The following is a 15780-nucleotide window of genomic DNA, read 5'->3' as shown; positions in this document are numbered from 1 at the left end:
CTGTAAAATCGCGGAAAAATGCTAATTACGAGTTCGTGAAGTAGTACAAAGTGTATTTAAGTGAACGGTATAGTGGAAGTCGTGTGAAATTTCGGACGGAATATCAAAATTATTGCTTTTGACTGTTAGTTAAAACAGCGTGGCGTGTTGTGCGATCTAAGACTGGAACAGGTATTACATGTAGAACAGAGTGTACAACATCTGAACGAGCATTTTCATAACTAAACGATCCAGTGAATTCTATTAACTTCGGCAACGGGTGTAAATACCATAAACTGGCTACGTGTGTGATTGTGGTGTGCGTGGGAGCTTTACATTGTGTAGACACTTAGTACGGACCTGGCAGTATTAACTGTGATCTTTATCGTGAAAATACACCTGAAAATTTACATTGCCAAGTTAAAACTGTTATTTCAGTACTAGCCACATCCCGTTTACCGGACAATTCTATGTATGTTGCGACCTGCAGTAGACAGTAGTGGTCTAGTATTTTGTACTAGAAAGCTAAAAGCTAGACAAATGAACATTGCTGGCCACTAGCAGGGCGGTAAAAAAAAACGTGCCGCGCCGCCAGGTTCCTAGTACCCTTAATTGCTGCATCATTGGATTTAATTCAGAAACTCCCAACACAATTGCAACCAAATGTCAGCTGGCATTCGAAATTAACACGAATGATTTATTTTCGTTCTCGTCCATTTATATTAGTAATACGAAGTTTTTATCAGACGTGTAAGTGATCGTTTTCATAACGGCGTATTTTTAATTTTTTAACAAATATGACTGCTCTAATGGGATAAAAAACTCTAATCTTTCTGCATCTAGTGTATACTTGTCGAAGGGAACCAAGTTAAAAAAACAATGCTCAAAAATCAGCTGCTTTCCTTTCTGCCTCATTTAAGTACACTATTTAAAAGTTTGTGGTAAGATCTTATGGGACCAAACTGCTTAGGTCATCGGTCCCTAAGCTTACACACAACTTAATCTAACTGAAACTAACTTACGCTCTGGACACTCTGGACAACACACACCCCCATGCCCGAGGGAGGACTCGAACCACCGACGGGGGGAGCCACTCGGACCGTGACAAGACGTCTGAGACCACGCGGCTACTCTGCACGGCAAGTACACTATTGACAGTAAATTACTAAGACGGTGTGCAAACCCCCACTGTCAATTTATAAATCTTCCTGCTGTGCATCGTCGAGCTGATGCAGACAGGAAGTGGATTCAGGCTGAAACAGATACATCGTTAGTTCCAAAATTAGTAATCGAAATTTGAAGAATGGAACGCCATTGAATTCGCCTCTTACTGACGTATGATAGTAGCAGCAGAAATTACCATGTAGGTAGTTTGCTTTGAGAAAGTGAAATTCTTGCCAGTGCAGTGTGATGGAATTCTCTAAACTCTTACCTGCATTTCGATTTTCTAATGTCGTCTACCAACGTTGCACTAGGTCGTCGTGTATGTTTCTACTCGCCTCCATGTCATTTTTATTTGCGGTCGCAAGTACGTCCTCTACTCCAGTTTGTTCGCTGACCCATTTGTTTACCTTACAGCTCTTCTATGTAACTAGGCCAACCTAAGTTTCTGAATGGCTTTAGCTGCTCTGTAAGCTCACTCTTGTCCTCAGTTGCCCTAAATCCAAAAAATTCGTTTACTAACTCCATGGCTTCATTAATAATTTAGACAAATTTCCTTCAGATATTTTGTTTATAAACTAGCTGTCGTAATTTAATTTACTATGACACCTTCTCTCATACTGATTTTGCATATTCATTATATTCTTTGCTCATCTGTGGTCCATTAACACGTTCTACTACCCCGTTTTCGCAGTTTGTGGATGTAAAAGCTTGTTACTGGTAGGCTGAGAATAGTTTTGGTGAACTTAAAGGAAGAAACTTATGGTTCAGCATTCTGTCCATGACTCAGAGAGGCAAGGACGTGGAAGTCTTTTTCCTTCAGGGAACCGTCCAAAAATTTATCTTAATCGACTTAGAAAAATCACAGAGGACGGAGATTTAAAACACATTCCTCCGTCAATGCGAGCCCGTTCTGCTAACAAAGATGACGCCTCAGCTTGTTTGCTGTTGTGAAATCGCCTCGTTTGACTTCTCCTTGGGTAGTTGCACCATTCACGAACGTATTCTTTAGTACACTAACTTAGGTTAACCTATAGCTTATTTCACGAGATCTATTAGCACAGAATATGAAGATGCAACAAATGTTCTCCTGAAATCGAGGGGACGGCGGTTCTAGTGCCGGTCCAGTGATACTGGTGTAATTTAAACTCATTCATTCGTCGGATGTCATACTTTATCAGTAACTGTACTTCACACAATGAGACAGAGTGATTTGCGAGACAATGTTCTCATCAGTTTAGTACATTAAAATCGTCCACTTATATCGTGACTGAATGTGAACCATGTGTTTAATTGGTGATGGTTCAGAGGTCAAGGTGTTTTATTTTAATTTTTGAACGGTGCAGTTTTTTGTTAGTGTTTTTATTGTTTTAGTTACACTGTGACCCTACTCGTTTTATCTGTCCCATGCGTGTTTATATGCAATTGAGACTTTACCCGTATATGACAATTAGTGTCATAACCAAGTATAAAGATCGAGAGCAACCGTGAAGTCTAAGCAACTCATGGAATGCACATTTACCAGATTTAAGTTTGTGATGACTGGTCCCCAATCCTAAATAAGGACATGTGATAATCGTAACTAATCTGCAGTTGACACTATTGCAATGCATTCGGACACCTACTAAAGTACGTTAATATGTGGTATGTAAGCCCTTCGCCTTTGATCACTCCACATCGCTCGTTTTCCAGCATCCGCTGTCCATTGGCGTCGCTCTTTACACTAGCTCAAACATCGCTTGGGATTGAATACAGGAATACGTGGCGTATGAGGGAGTCCTCAACCACTGTACCACATTCCTTTCAACTCCCTTCGCCGAGTCATTGTGCTAGCTAGACAACTGGTCGCACTTTGGAACTCCTGAGTGATTCCTCCCGCTGATTTCACGCGATTTTATACAACCACTCTCCGCAATGATCGATAGGCCCTGTCCGTTACTGCCTGATTTTGTTTCAGCTTTGGTTATTTTTTTAACATTTCCACTTCACAGTCATATCACAAATAATAGACTTGGACGACCTTAAAAAGGTGGAAATGTCCCTGACGAATTTGCTACGCAGTAACATCCAGTGACTAGCCCTCGTTATAAATTACTGAGCTCTTCCGGCAGATCCGCTCTGTTGTTACCGCTCCTCTACTGACAACACTCTATTCCCCGACTCTTGGCGGGTCTGCCTGTCGTGGCATCTGGCGCTCAATACCACATGATACGTTTGATCAGACGGTGCAAGTAATTTAGAACAGTGAGAGTAAGTTACTAGAAAAAGAAATCCCAAGGAATTAAGTAAGCGCCAGCCGATGTGGCCGTGCGGTTCTAGGCGCTACAGTCTGGAGCCGAGAGACCGCCACGGTCGCAGGTTAGAATCCTGCCTCGGGCATGGATGTGTGTGATGTCATTAGGTTAGTTAGGTTTAACTAGTTCTAAGTTCTAGGGGACTAGCGACCTCAGAAGTTGAGTCCCATAGTGCTCAGAGCCATTTGAACCATTTTTTTCCACTGTTCAAAGTGCCGTCAATGCGTACAAGAGGTGACCGAGACGTGTAACCAATGGCACCCCATACCATTATGCCGGGTGATACGCCAGTATGGCGATGACGAATACACGCTTACAATGTGCGTTCACCGCGATGTCGCGAAACACGGATGCGACCATCATGATGCTGTAAACAGACCCTGGATTCGTCCCAAAAAATGACGTTTTGCGATTCGTGCACCCAGGTTCGACGTTGAGTACACCATCGCAGGCGCTCCTGTCTGTGATGCTGCGTCAAGCGTAACCGCAGCCATGGTCTCCGAGCTGATAGTCCATGCTGTTGCAAACGTCGTCGAACTGTTCGTGCAGATGCTTGTTGTCTTACAAATGTCCCCATCTGTTGACTCAGGGATCGAGACGTGGCTGCACGATCCGTTACAGCCATGCGGATAAGATGCCTCTCATTTCGACTACTAGGGATACGAGGCCGTTGGGATCCAGCACGGCGTTCCGTGTTAACGTCCTGAACTCACCGATTCTATATTCTGCTAACATTCATTGGATCTCGACCAACTCGAGCAGCAATGTCGCGATACGATAAACTGCTATCATGATAGGCTACAGTCCGACCTTTATCAAAGTCGGAAACGTGATGGTGCGCATTTCTCCTCCTTGCACGAGGCATCAAAATAACGTTTCACCAGGCAACGGCGGTCAACTGCTGTTTGTGTATGAGAAATCGGTTGGAAACTTTCCTCATATCAGCACGCTGTAGGTGTCGCCACCGGCGCTAACCTTGTGTGTAAGCTCTGAAAAGCAAATCATTTGGACATCACAGCATCTTCTTCCTGTCGGTTAAATTTCGCGTCTGTAGCACGTCATTTTCGTGGTGTAGCTATTTTAATGGCCAGTAGTGTATCCAGTCGCACTTGCTTTTTACCCGGCGTGTCGTGGACTCACTTCGTTGGGTGTCCCCTGCGGAAATATGAGCCGTGCTGCCTCTATAGCTGCCAATAACAGCGAAACTGTCGACGGTGCAGAATCTTGTGCGCAAACTGATCTTTAGATTATGTCCCATAAATGATCGAGGGTATTCATGTCGGGAGATCTGGCTGGCGAAATCGTTGGCTCGAGTTGTCCAAATGTTCTTCAAACCCGTCACGAAAATTTGTGGTGCGGTGACATGGCACTTGCCATCCCTAAAAATTCCATCGTTGTGTGGGAACGTGAAGTCCATGAATGGCTGAAAATGGCTCCAAGTATCAGAAATTAACCATTTCCAGTCAACGATCGGTTCAGGTGGGCCAGAGGTCAGCCCTAACTATTATGGAGCCACCTCCAGCTTGCACAGTGCCTTCTTGACAATTTGGGCCCATGGCTTCGTGGGGTCTGCGCTGTACTCGAATCCTACCTTCAGCTCTTAGCAACTGAAATCTCGACTCATCTGATCAGGCCACACTTTTTCAGTCGCCTATGGTCCAACAGGTGTGGTTACGAGGCCAGGAGGGGCGCTGCAACCGATGTAGTGCTATTAACACAGGCACTCTCGTCGGTCGTCGGCTGTACAGCCCATTGACGCCAAATTTGCCGTCCTGTCCTAACGGATACGTTCGTCGCACGTTGTCCCACATTGATTTCTGCGGTGATTTCACACAGTGTAGCTTGCCTCTTAGTACCTACAAATCTACGCAAACACCACTGCTCCCGGGCGTCCAGTGAAGGCCGTCGGCCATTGCGTCGTCCGTGGTGAGAGGTAATGGCGGAAATTTGGTATTCTAGTCGTCAAGACTGTGCTGAGAATACTAAATTTCTCGGAATATAGAATTTTCTATAGTTTTCCGAAATGGAATGCTCCGTCTACCATTTCGCGTTTAAAGGCTGTTAACACTTTGCTGTCCGCTCATCTTGTACAAATTTGTTCGCTTGGCGCCGGCAGCGTATATTTGTATTACTTGGCTTCTCGACGGCCGCTTGTCACCTTTCCGTTGATGACAGGCTTCAAAGACATTGACTTTTGCACACTTTAATTTTTCTGGAAATCCTTTATTTTGCCATATCGTTCCTACTAACTACAAGTAACTTTTCTGCAACTTCTTCACTGTTATAATAATTACCCAAGTAGAGGTGATACAACTTTCCGGAAGAAGGTGTCAATAGTTCCATCATAGCTTTTACCAACGGCTGTCCTGCGCCGGAATATATCTTGAATGAGGAAATGTATCCCGTACTCTAAACACACAGCATGCGAATAAGTATGCCACATTTCGTAATTTTCGACGGATTGTAAACTTTAAAATTTAATCGTCCACGCCATGCTATCATTCCTTCATCAATCTGGATGTTTTGACTTGGATTAAACGTGCCTTTATAATTTTGGAAAAATAATCAATTACGAATGCCACTTTGGAAAGCCGGTCGACATATCGGGTTTATTGATGTTGTCGGAAAAATTTAAAAATGATAATATTTTTCTGAACCGATTGCGGGACATCGTTTTGCGAAATATCGCTGTGTCTGTCAACGGATTCGTTGACCAATAATCATTAATCTTTGCCTTATTTACAGTTCCCATAAGGATAGCAAGCCCAAACCATTGTCTAAGTTCGGGTCCCGTAACGTCGAGAAATTTCGCATTTTATCCCATTTCCTTCCATTACAATTTTTACCGTAGAATTTGTTCGTTTCGTTGCTAATATATTCAAATAGATCATTGCCAGTATATAATTCTACGATATCGTCGACGCTCTGTGTATCTTTGGGAAATATGTTTGGACCTGGACATCCTTCAAATTTATTATTGTTCCTCGGTAAATCAAAGTCTGACCACTGTGCACTGTCTCCTTCGTCCGATTCATTCGTATCACTTGGCAACCGTAGATTTCGCCGAATTCTTCTTCGACGTATTTATATATGTTCCGACTATTCTGAATCACTTTCATTTTTTTTTATATCCATTGTCTTCTTCCCAATAGGCCAAGTCGTCCAAAACGTCAGACAAGATGTCCGCGCATTCATCGTAAATAATCGTATCGATTCTTTCGTCTGCCATAGTGAAAGAGCACTAGTACTTATAAAAACAAAAACTTGTTGACGTGTGTAACTTATTTTTACGTAAACAAAACACCAACAGAACGCAAAAGATCTAAAGTGCTGTCGTCGTCCACTGCGCGATACTATGCTCACGACACTACTGTGGTGTAGCCGGCTACTGAGCGATACTATGCACACACCAGCGTGGTGTCGCCGGCTACTGAGCGATACTATGCACACGCCACCACCGTGGTGCCATCCACCGTTGACCTCTATTTCCCGCACGATACCACTGTGGTGTCGCCGGACGGCAGAGTGTTAATTCCCTAGTGCGGCCATAAACATTTCGAAAACCTTTTCACGTGAATCAGGTGAGTGCAAATGACACTTCCGCCAATATCCTTCCATTTTATGCCTTGTGTAAAAGAGACTAATGCCATCTGTATATGTGCATATCGCTGTCGCATGGCTTTTGTCACCGCAGTGTAGTAGTAAGTGGCAGTATTAGTTTTGTGTTGATGGAGTACTTGATCAGTAAATTAATTAAACTGCACAGCACTAGTTATCAATGTAACCAAAAATTACCCAAATAGTTTCAAGGCATCAGAAGCATTAAACTGAAACATTCTCAGTTGAAATAAGGACCGTAGAAAGGAATGTCAGAGATGAAATATGTCTCAGAGTAAGAAATAATTTGCACTAGTCCAGTTTGCTAGTGTAGTATCGCAAATTACAATTTAATGACTCTGTCCTTTTACAAAAGTATGGGAATTCACTTTATATTTTTAAACATACTTAAAAATTTCGTAACCTACTGTAGTATTACATATACATCTACATCTACATTTACACTCCGTAAGCCACCCAACGGTGTGTGGCGGAGGGCACTTTACGTGCCACTGTCATTACCTCCCTTTCCTGTTCCAGTCGCGTATGGTTCGCGGGAAGAACGACTGCCGGAAAGCCTCCGTGGTCGCTCGAATCTATCTAATTTTACATTCGTGATCTCCTCGGAAGGTACAAGTAGGGGGAAGCAATATATTCGATACCTCATCCAGAAACGCACCCTCTCGAAACCTGGACAGCAAGCTACACGCGATGTGGAGCACCTCTCTTGCAGAGTCTGCCACTTGAGTTCGCTACACATCTCCGTAACGCTATCACGCTTACCAAATAACCTTGTGACTAAACGCGCCGCTCTTCTTTGGATCTTCTGTATCTCCTCTGTCAACGCGACTTGGTACGGATCCCACACAGATGAGCAATACTCAAATATAGGTCGAACGAGTAAGCCACCTCCTTTGTTGATGGACTACATTTTCTAAGGACTCTCCTAATGAATCTCAACCAGATACCCGCCTTACCAACAATCAATTTTATATGATCATTCCACTTCAAATCGTTCCGTACGCATACTCCCAGATATTTTACAGAAGTAATTACTACAAGAGTTTGTTCTGCTATCATATAATCATACAATAAAGGATCCTTCTTTCTATGTATTCGCAATACATTACATTTGTCTATGTTAAGGGTCAGTTGCCACTCCCTGCACCAAGAGCCTATCCGCTGCAGATCTTCCTGCATTTCGCTGCAATTTTCTAATACTGCAACTTCTCTGTATACAACAGCATCATCCGCGAAGAGCCGCATGGAACTTCCGACACTATCTACTAGGTTATTTATATATATTGTGAAAAGCACTGGCCCCATAACTCTCCCCTGTGGCATGCCAGAGGTTACTTTAACGTCTGTAGACGTCTCTCCATTGAGAACAACATGCTGTTTGAAAATTGTTCAATCCAGCCACACAGCTGGTCTGACATTCCGTAGGCTCTTACTTTGTTTATCAGGCGACAGTGCGGAACTGTATCGAACGCCTTCCGGAAGTCAAGGAAAATGGCATCTACCTGGGAGCCTGTATCTAATATTTTCTCGGTCGCATGAACATATAAAGCGAGTTGGGTCTCAAACGATTGCTGTTTCCGGAATCCATGATGATTCCTGCAGAGTAGATTCTGGGTTTCCAGAAATGACATGATACGCGAGCAAAAAACATGTTCTAAATTTCTACAACAGATCGATGTCAGAGATATAGGCCTATAGTTTTGCGCATCTGCTCGACGACCCTTCTTGAAAACTGGAACAACTTGTGCTGTCGGTTTCTAAAAGCTGCCGGTAGCTACAAATTTTGCGTCTCTACAAAAACAGAATTTTCTGCAGGATTGACTGGCGTGCATTCAGATACACCCGAGATCTCTCTGGCTCGCAATCAGCCGGGTTGGTGGAAGAGGCTATCAGTTCAGTGACGCAGTAGCCTGCTAATGTCACCTGACCACATTTTACTGCATGAGTTCATTTGACACTGTGCTTCTTCTGGCGATACTTCTGTTTGCAAGGGAAAAGTTTGTTTAGCCCTTAAATAAGTACCCACCTACTACGGTAAAACACTATGCGTTTCTCACGTCGTGTGTCCTCTAATGAAATTAGTATACACAAACTTCACGTTTCATTCAAACTATTTTGGGGTCCACACCAGACCCGAGGAACCACCATTTCCAACGTATTACGCAAGAACTCGCGCTATCAGTGCGTAGTTATCATGCCGATGAAGCCGGGTGAGCATCTCCACGCGGAAATTCTTACGTTCATGTTATCACTTACGTCACCCTACCAGTAATAGCCTCCACCTGTGAGTCTGGTCTTCGTCACGGCCCTTCTTAACAAAGGAGAAACATGACTCTTGTTTCCACCCCTGAATTTTGCTGATTTGCAATGTTACGAACTGAATGGGATCGTAAATGTTGATCCGATTCTGATACGAATTACGGCTATAAAATTAACTTTTTCAGCTTGTATTGTAATTGTGTAAATAAATAAAGGCACAGTCAGTTTAATATCAGATAATGTGAGAGCATCGGAAACTGGGATGTGGGAGGAGACTGGCTGAAAGTGGCTCACCGGGCTTGGCAAGGGTGAGAAGCTGTCACAATACTCTTTCGTTCAAAGAAAGGGCTGAACCACGACAAAATTCTTGCGATGAGCTAACGCCCAGACTCCCTCGGTGCCACAGGCCATGGTCTATGCTGCCTTGCTACCTAAAAAACTGCTATCCACCGCGAAGGGAAATCAGCGAGTCACAGTTCTGCGTTTTAATCGTGTTATGTCCTGTTTATTACATACATCAAATAAATTATTCAATACTTACACCGTAGGTACAGAGAGTCTGTCTCGCACATATCTTATGTGTAGATTAATTCTTTTTTTAAAGCCGCAGGAATTATACAAATAATATTTAAAGCTAACTTGGAGCAGAGGGAGGCACCGGTTCTCGATTGGCCGGTAGAAACACTCGTTTTGCGAGCCATACTGGAGACGACGCCGCTCGAAAAACGACAGTTGTTGCTGGGCCCTCATGAGTGGTACGAGGTTTGAGTAGTGATGCACAACACTGGTGAGATGTTGCCTATCAGTTGCCTTGATTGGGTTGTGTTGGGTCTCCCTCTCCAGGATGAGTTCAAGTCTTAACAATCTTAGCGTAAATAATTAGTGCAGGATGCAACTTAAGTTTCCTAAAGGGTAATGAATACGGTACTGCAAATCGGACGTGACTGTTGTAATAAAATCCAGTCTTAGATGGACTTAGCTTTGTTTATTCCTGGTTGTTAACCGTGGCGACCTTGGTATTTTATTAACTCCAGCTGATGTTGTTGCACTTGCTGTATGCAGGGTGTTTGGTGTACCCACTGTGCTACAGGGCGCAGAGGTGTCGGTATTTGGAAGAGTCATGCTGGGGCCTTACAAAGTCGATGTTACTCCTCTGACTTCCGCAGGAGACGGAATCTGCATGGATTAGCACAGTTCTGTAACAGCATCACACGCACCGTAATGCTATGCGCTACAACCAGTATACAATCACAAGGCGCATGTTATCAAACACAAGGAACAATAATTCGTTTTTAAATTGTCTTAAGTTATTACAAAAAATTGTACTCGTTGATGTGTGCGGGCAAGGAAATGAAATAACATTCCCGCATCTCTACATTAGCTTCGATGATGTGCTTTCTCTGATTTTCACTTACGTTTGCTCTATCTGCTACTCGTTTACACAGTGATACACAATGACGTACCAGTTGTACAACTTCTTTTCAGCTGTTGTGCATCTGTCAGTTCTCTCATGAAAAGGTTGTCCGCTACGGCTGTGTTCGGTTCAAGCACTACCACGGTCTCGTCCTCTCGAATATTACCTTCTTTATATCCCTGGCCATTTATCCTTACATACGTGTTTTCTATACGTGTATACTCTGTCTCTTACACATTAATTATACACTGATTTGCCACAATTTTATGACCACCTACCTAATAGCCGGCATGTCGCCTGTGGCACGGAGAACAGCGGTGACGCGTCGTGGGATGGAAGCAATGACTTCTTGGTGGGTCTGTACACACATGTCACATAATTGCCGTAAATTCCGGGGAAGGGAGCGATGAGCTCTGACGCCATGTTCAATCACATTCGAGATGAGTTCGACCAGGTTCAGATCTGGCTAGCTGCGGGGTCAACACATCAACTGGAACTAGCCACTACGTTCCACGTTCCACTCCACAACAGTCCTGATCTTGTGCCAAGCCGCATTATCTTATTGAAAATCCCACTGCCATCAGGAAACATGATCGTCATGGAGGGGTGTACGTGGTCTTCAATCAGTGTGTGATACTCACTGGCCGTCATAGTGCCTTGGACTAGCTTCACTGAGCTCGTGGATGCCCATGTGGATGTTCCACAGAGCGTAATGGAGCCACCGCTAGTTTGTCTCCGTCCCGCAGTACAGGTGTCAGGGAGCTGTTGCCCTGGAAGACGACGGATTCGCGTCCCCCCATCGGCATGATAAAGAAGATATCAGGATTCATCAGACCATGCAACGCCCTGCCAGTGCGGCAACATCCAGTGCTGATGGTCACGTGATTATTTCGATCGTAGTTGCTGATGTCATGGTGTTAACACTGGCCCATGCATGGGTCGTCGGCTGCGGAGGCTTATCGTTAGGAATAGTCCGACATCTGTAATGAGGCCAACTCCACGGCGTCTGGATGTGGTTTCACCTTGGTTTCGCCACGTCCTGAAGATACTCATCACAGCACTCGTTGAACGCCCGACAAGTCGTGCAGTTTCCTAAATTATCGTGCCGAGCCTCTGAACCATCACAATCTATCCTCGGGCAATCTCAGATAGATCGCGCGCCTTCTTCATTCTACACACGGACACAACGATCAACAGTTACTACAGGCACCTTGCGTTTGTCTGCCTAGCGGTCTTTCCTCGCCTGATGCTGCGATCGATTGGACCGGTATATATCCAAATTAGGTCCGTGGCTATAATGCCCTGGCTGATTAGTGTACAATTCAAAGGTTAATCTATCCAACTTAAACGTCGTACCATTGGAAATATCACATTCAGAATGAGGTTCCTGAAAGTGAATAGTTTAAGAATATGGAACGTCCTACATAAATATTTGAAAACGTTGCACCCGTATCACTACATAATTGAAGTCATACAGTTGTTTTAAGTGCAGCGGGTGTTTAGCGCTGTATGTATTTGTGTCACAACATGAGTTGGGTGTCGACAACCAGATGATGAGAGCAATGTTTCTCTAAACGCGCTGTTGCATTACACGGAGTACAGTTGACGTTATTGAATAGTATCACTTATTCCTGATTCAGGTTTAGATTTTCCATGGTTTCCCTAAATCGCTTAATGTACATGCCGCGTGGAATCCTTTTAAAGGAAATGGCTCCTTTGCTTCACTATTCTTCTACACGAGCTCGTGCCCCATCTCAACTTACGTCGTTGCTGACGAGTCGCTAAGCCCTAATCTGCTTTCTTTCATTTCTGAAAATCTACGGGTCTTAGACTACATGATAGTTCGTAGCCATGCTCGCTCCTATGACATCTTTCTCTACTTAAAAATAGTCTGTTGTCTTGCCAGCTCACATTTCTGTCCGATTAAAATCCTTTGTTTCGGCTGTTGGCGATCATTTCAGAGTACGTTTCAAAAAAAAAAAAAATGGCTCTGAGCACTATAGTACTCAACAGCTGAGGTCATTAGTCCCCAAGAACTTAGAACTAGTTTAACCTAACTAACCTAAGGACATCACAAACATCCATGCCCGAGGCAGGATTCAAACCTGCGACCGTAGCGCTCTTGCGGTTCGAGTCTGCAGCGCCTTTAACCGCACGGCCATTTCAGTACGTTTCACATACTGTGGAGAAACAGCTGACAGATATAAAAGTTTTTACATATAGTCCCATACTGGCGTAGCTACCTTACAGCGTACGGTGGAAGATACTTCTTGTGCCATAATCATGCCCACACTTCTTTTTTAATTTGCAAATTGTTGCGAATGGAAGAACGACTGTTCTCAAGGCTCCATGCCATTGTGAACAGGAAGTCATGGTAAGGCACTGGCCGTAACACGTTAGAAATGTGCGACGACGTCGAGTGGAGCTGTTACAGTTGTTTCTTCGTGGTGGCCACACTACGATACGCCCATCGCTATGCTGTATGGAAGACCGAGAACTGTCTGGAAAGACAACGTCGTACCATTTTGAGTACAATGCAGTCACTGGGCGTACCTATCTTGGCAATTATCTCCCTGCTGCGTTCAGAAAATCTACCAAAATGATCTCTGTGCTTACTATCCATGGTGTTCCAGATGTCGTCACACCACTCGCCTAGATACTTGTAATACAGCAAACATGCTCACTTATAGATATCTCTTCCACTACCAATTCCATTTTCACACAGCAGTCATGGGTTACCAACCAGTCTCAACAGCAGTATAGCGGACAGTGACCCAAAGCTTCGATAGACTTCGACCTCACCAGTGTCTAACTCCAAACACAAATGTGATCTAGTGCATACAGTATTTATGAAATTATGCAAGAAAAAAAGGGTGGGATATTGGTTCCTAGATCTATCACGTGAATCTAAAACAATACCATGTGTGCTGCTTCTTAAGAGCCTGGCAAATTGTGGCATCAGAGCAATAAACAATAACTTTGCAATGTTGCCCAATTTATTAAAGCTGGCTGATACGCAACCCTCCCTGTCTGGAACGCCCCAGTCCTCCTCAACCCCTGTCCCTGGTATGGATGTGGCAATGTCGCACTGACAAGACCAGATAACATCTTAGATTTTCCCCTGCCCCCACCTCCTTCCGCCACCGTCTCCCCTCTCCCTCTGCCAATTGACGGGAAAAATGGCTCACTCTGTCCAGAGCTGTCGGTGTGCAGAGACATAGAGTAGCTTATTTTCTTTATTTTGGGTGTTATCCTGTTTTCTCCCCGGTGTGCAGAGCCAGACTGACGTAATTTTCACCACCGCTACCAGAGGGCGCCGAAGAATGTGTTGTCATTTGTTTCCCCCTTCCCTTCCCTCCTTGCTGATTATGTGCCAATTGACGAATTAATTAAATTGGTCAACAAATTGTCCTGTAACCTCCAGGAAATCCCCAGCCTCCTTCGTACCTCTACTGGTAGGAAATTCAAAAGTCGGTCAGAAATTCAAAAATGGGCGGGAAATGAAAATTTTCGTGGTAAATTCGAATTTAGATATTAAATTCAAATGCTAATTACATTGAATTACAGAGGACATAATAATAATAATAACTACTATTATTATTCCTTTCCTTTCTCAGACGTTATGTCTGGTTAAAAATGGAAAGTGACGCGGACCTTGATCAAGCGTGATTTCCTTTTAACTGTACGGTATGTGTTACATTGCATTTAAGAACTTTCGGGTAATTGAACATGTATCAATAATTACAGATTTCTGTAGTTGTATATATACGTTTGGATGTAGCTGTATTGCGTTGATGTACTGGTGGATACTGTGTGGTATGACTCCTGTAGTTGACACTATAATTGGTATAATGTCAACTTTATCCTGATGCCACATGTCCTTGGCTTCCTCAGCCAGTTGGGTGTAGTTTTCAATTTTTTCTCCTGTTTTCTTCTGTGTATATGTCGTATTGGGTATGGATATTTCGATTAGTTGTGTTGATTTCTTCTTTTTAATGGTGAGTATGATGTCAGGTTTGTTATGTGGTGTTGTTTTATCTGTTATAATGGTTCTGTTCCGGTATAATTTGTATTCATCATTCTCCAGTACATTTTGTGGTGCATACTTGTATGTGGGAACGTGTTGTTTTATAAGTTTATGTTGTAAGGCAAGCTGTTGATGTATTATTTTTGCTACATTGTCATGTCTTCTGGGGTATTCTGTATTTGCTAGTATTGCACATCCACTTTTGATGTGATCTACTGTTTCTATTTGTTGTATGCAAAGTCTGCATTTATCTGTTGTGGTATTGGGATCTTTAACAATATGCTTGCTGTAATATCTGGTGTTTATTGTTTGATCCTGTATTGCAATCATGAACCCTTCCGTCTCACTGTATATATTGCCTTTTCTTAGCCATGTGTTGGATGCGTCTTGATCGATCTGTGGCTGTGTTAGATGATACAGGTGCTTGCCGTGGAGTGTTTTCTTTTTCCAATTTACTTTCTTCGTGTCTGTTGATGTTATGTGATCTAAAGGGTTGTAGAAGTGGCTATGAAATTGCAATGGTGTAGCTGATGTATTTATATGAATGATTGCTTTGTGTATTTTGCTAGTTTCTGTTCGTTCTATAAGAAATTTTCTTGAATTGTCCACCTGTTCATAATGTAGATTTTTTATGTCGATAAATCCCCTTCCTCCGTGCTTCCTGCTTAACGTGAATTTTTCTGTTGCTGAATGTATGTGATGTATTCTATATTTGTGGCATTGTGATCGTGTAAGTGTATTGACTGCTTCTAGGTCTGTGTTACTCCATTTCACTACTCCAAATGAGTAGGTCAGTATTGGTATAGCGTAAGTATTTATAGCTTTTGTCTTATTCCTTGCTGTCGATTCTGTTTTCAGTATTTTTGTTAGTCTTTGTCTATATTCTTCTTTCAGTTCTTCTTTAATATTTGTATTATCTATTCCTATTTCTTGTCTGTATCCTAGACATTTATACGTATCTGTTTATTCCATCGCTTCTATGCAGTCACTATGGTTATCCAATATGTAATCTTCTTGTTTAGTCTGTT

This window comes from Schistocerca serialis, chromosome 4, assembly GCF_023864345.2.
Source record: "Schistocerca serialis cubense isolate TAMUIC-IGC-003099 chromosome 4, iqSchSeri2.2, whole genome shotgun sequence".
Taxonomy (NCBI): Eukaryota; Metazoa; Arthropoda; class Insecta; order Orthoptera; family Acrididae; genus Schistocerca; species Schistocerca serialis.
This window is presented reverse-complemented; position numbering follows the sequence as displayed.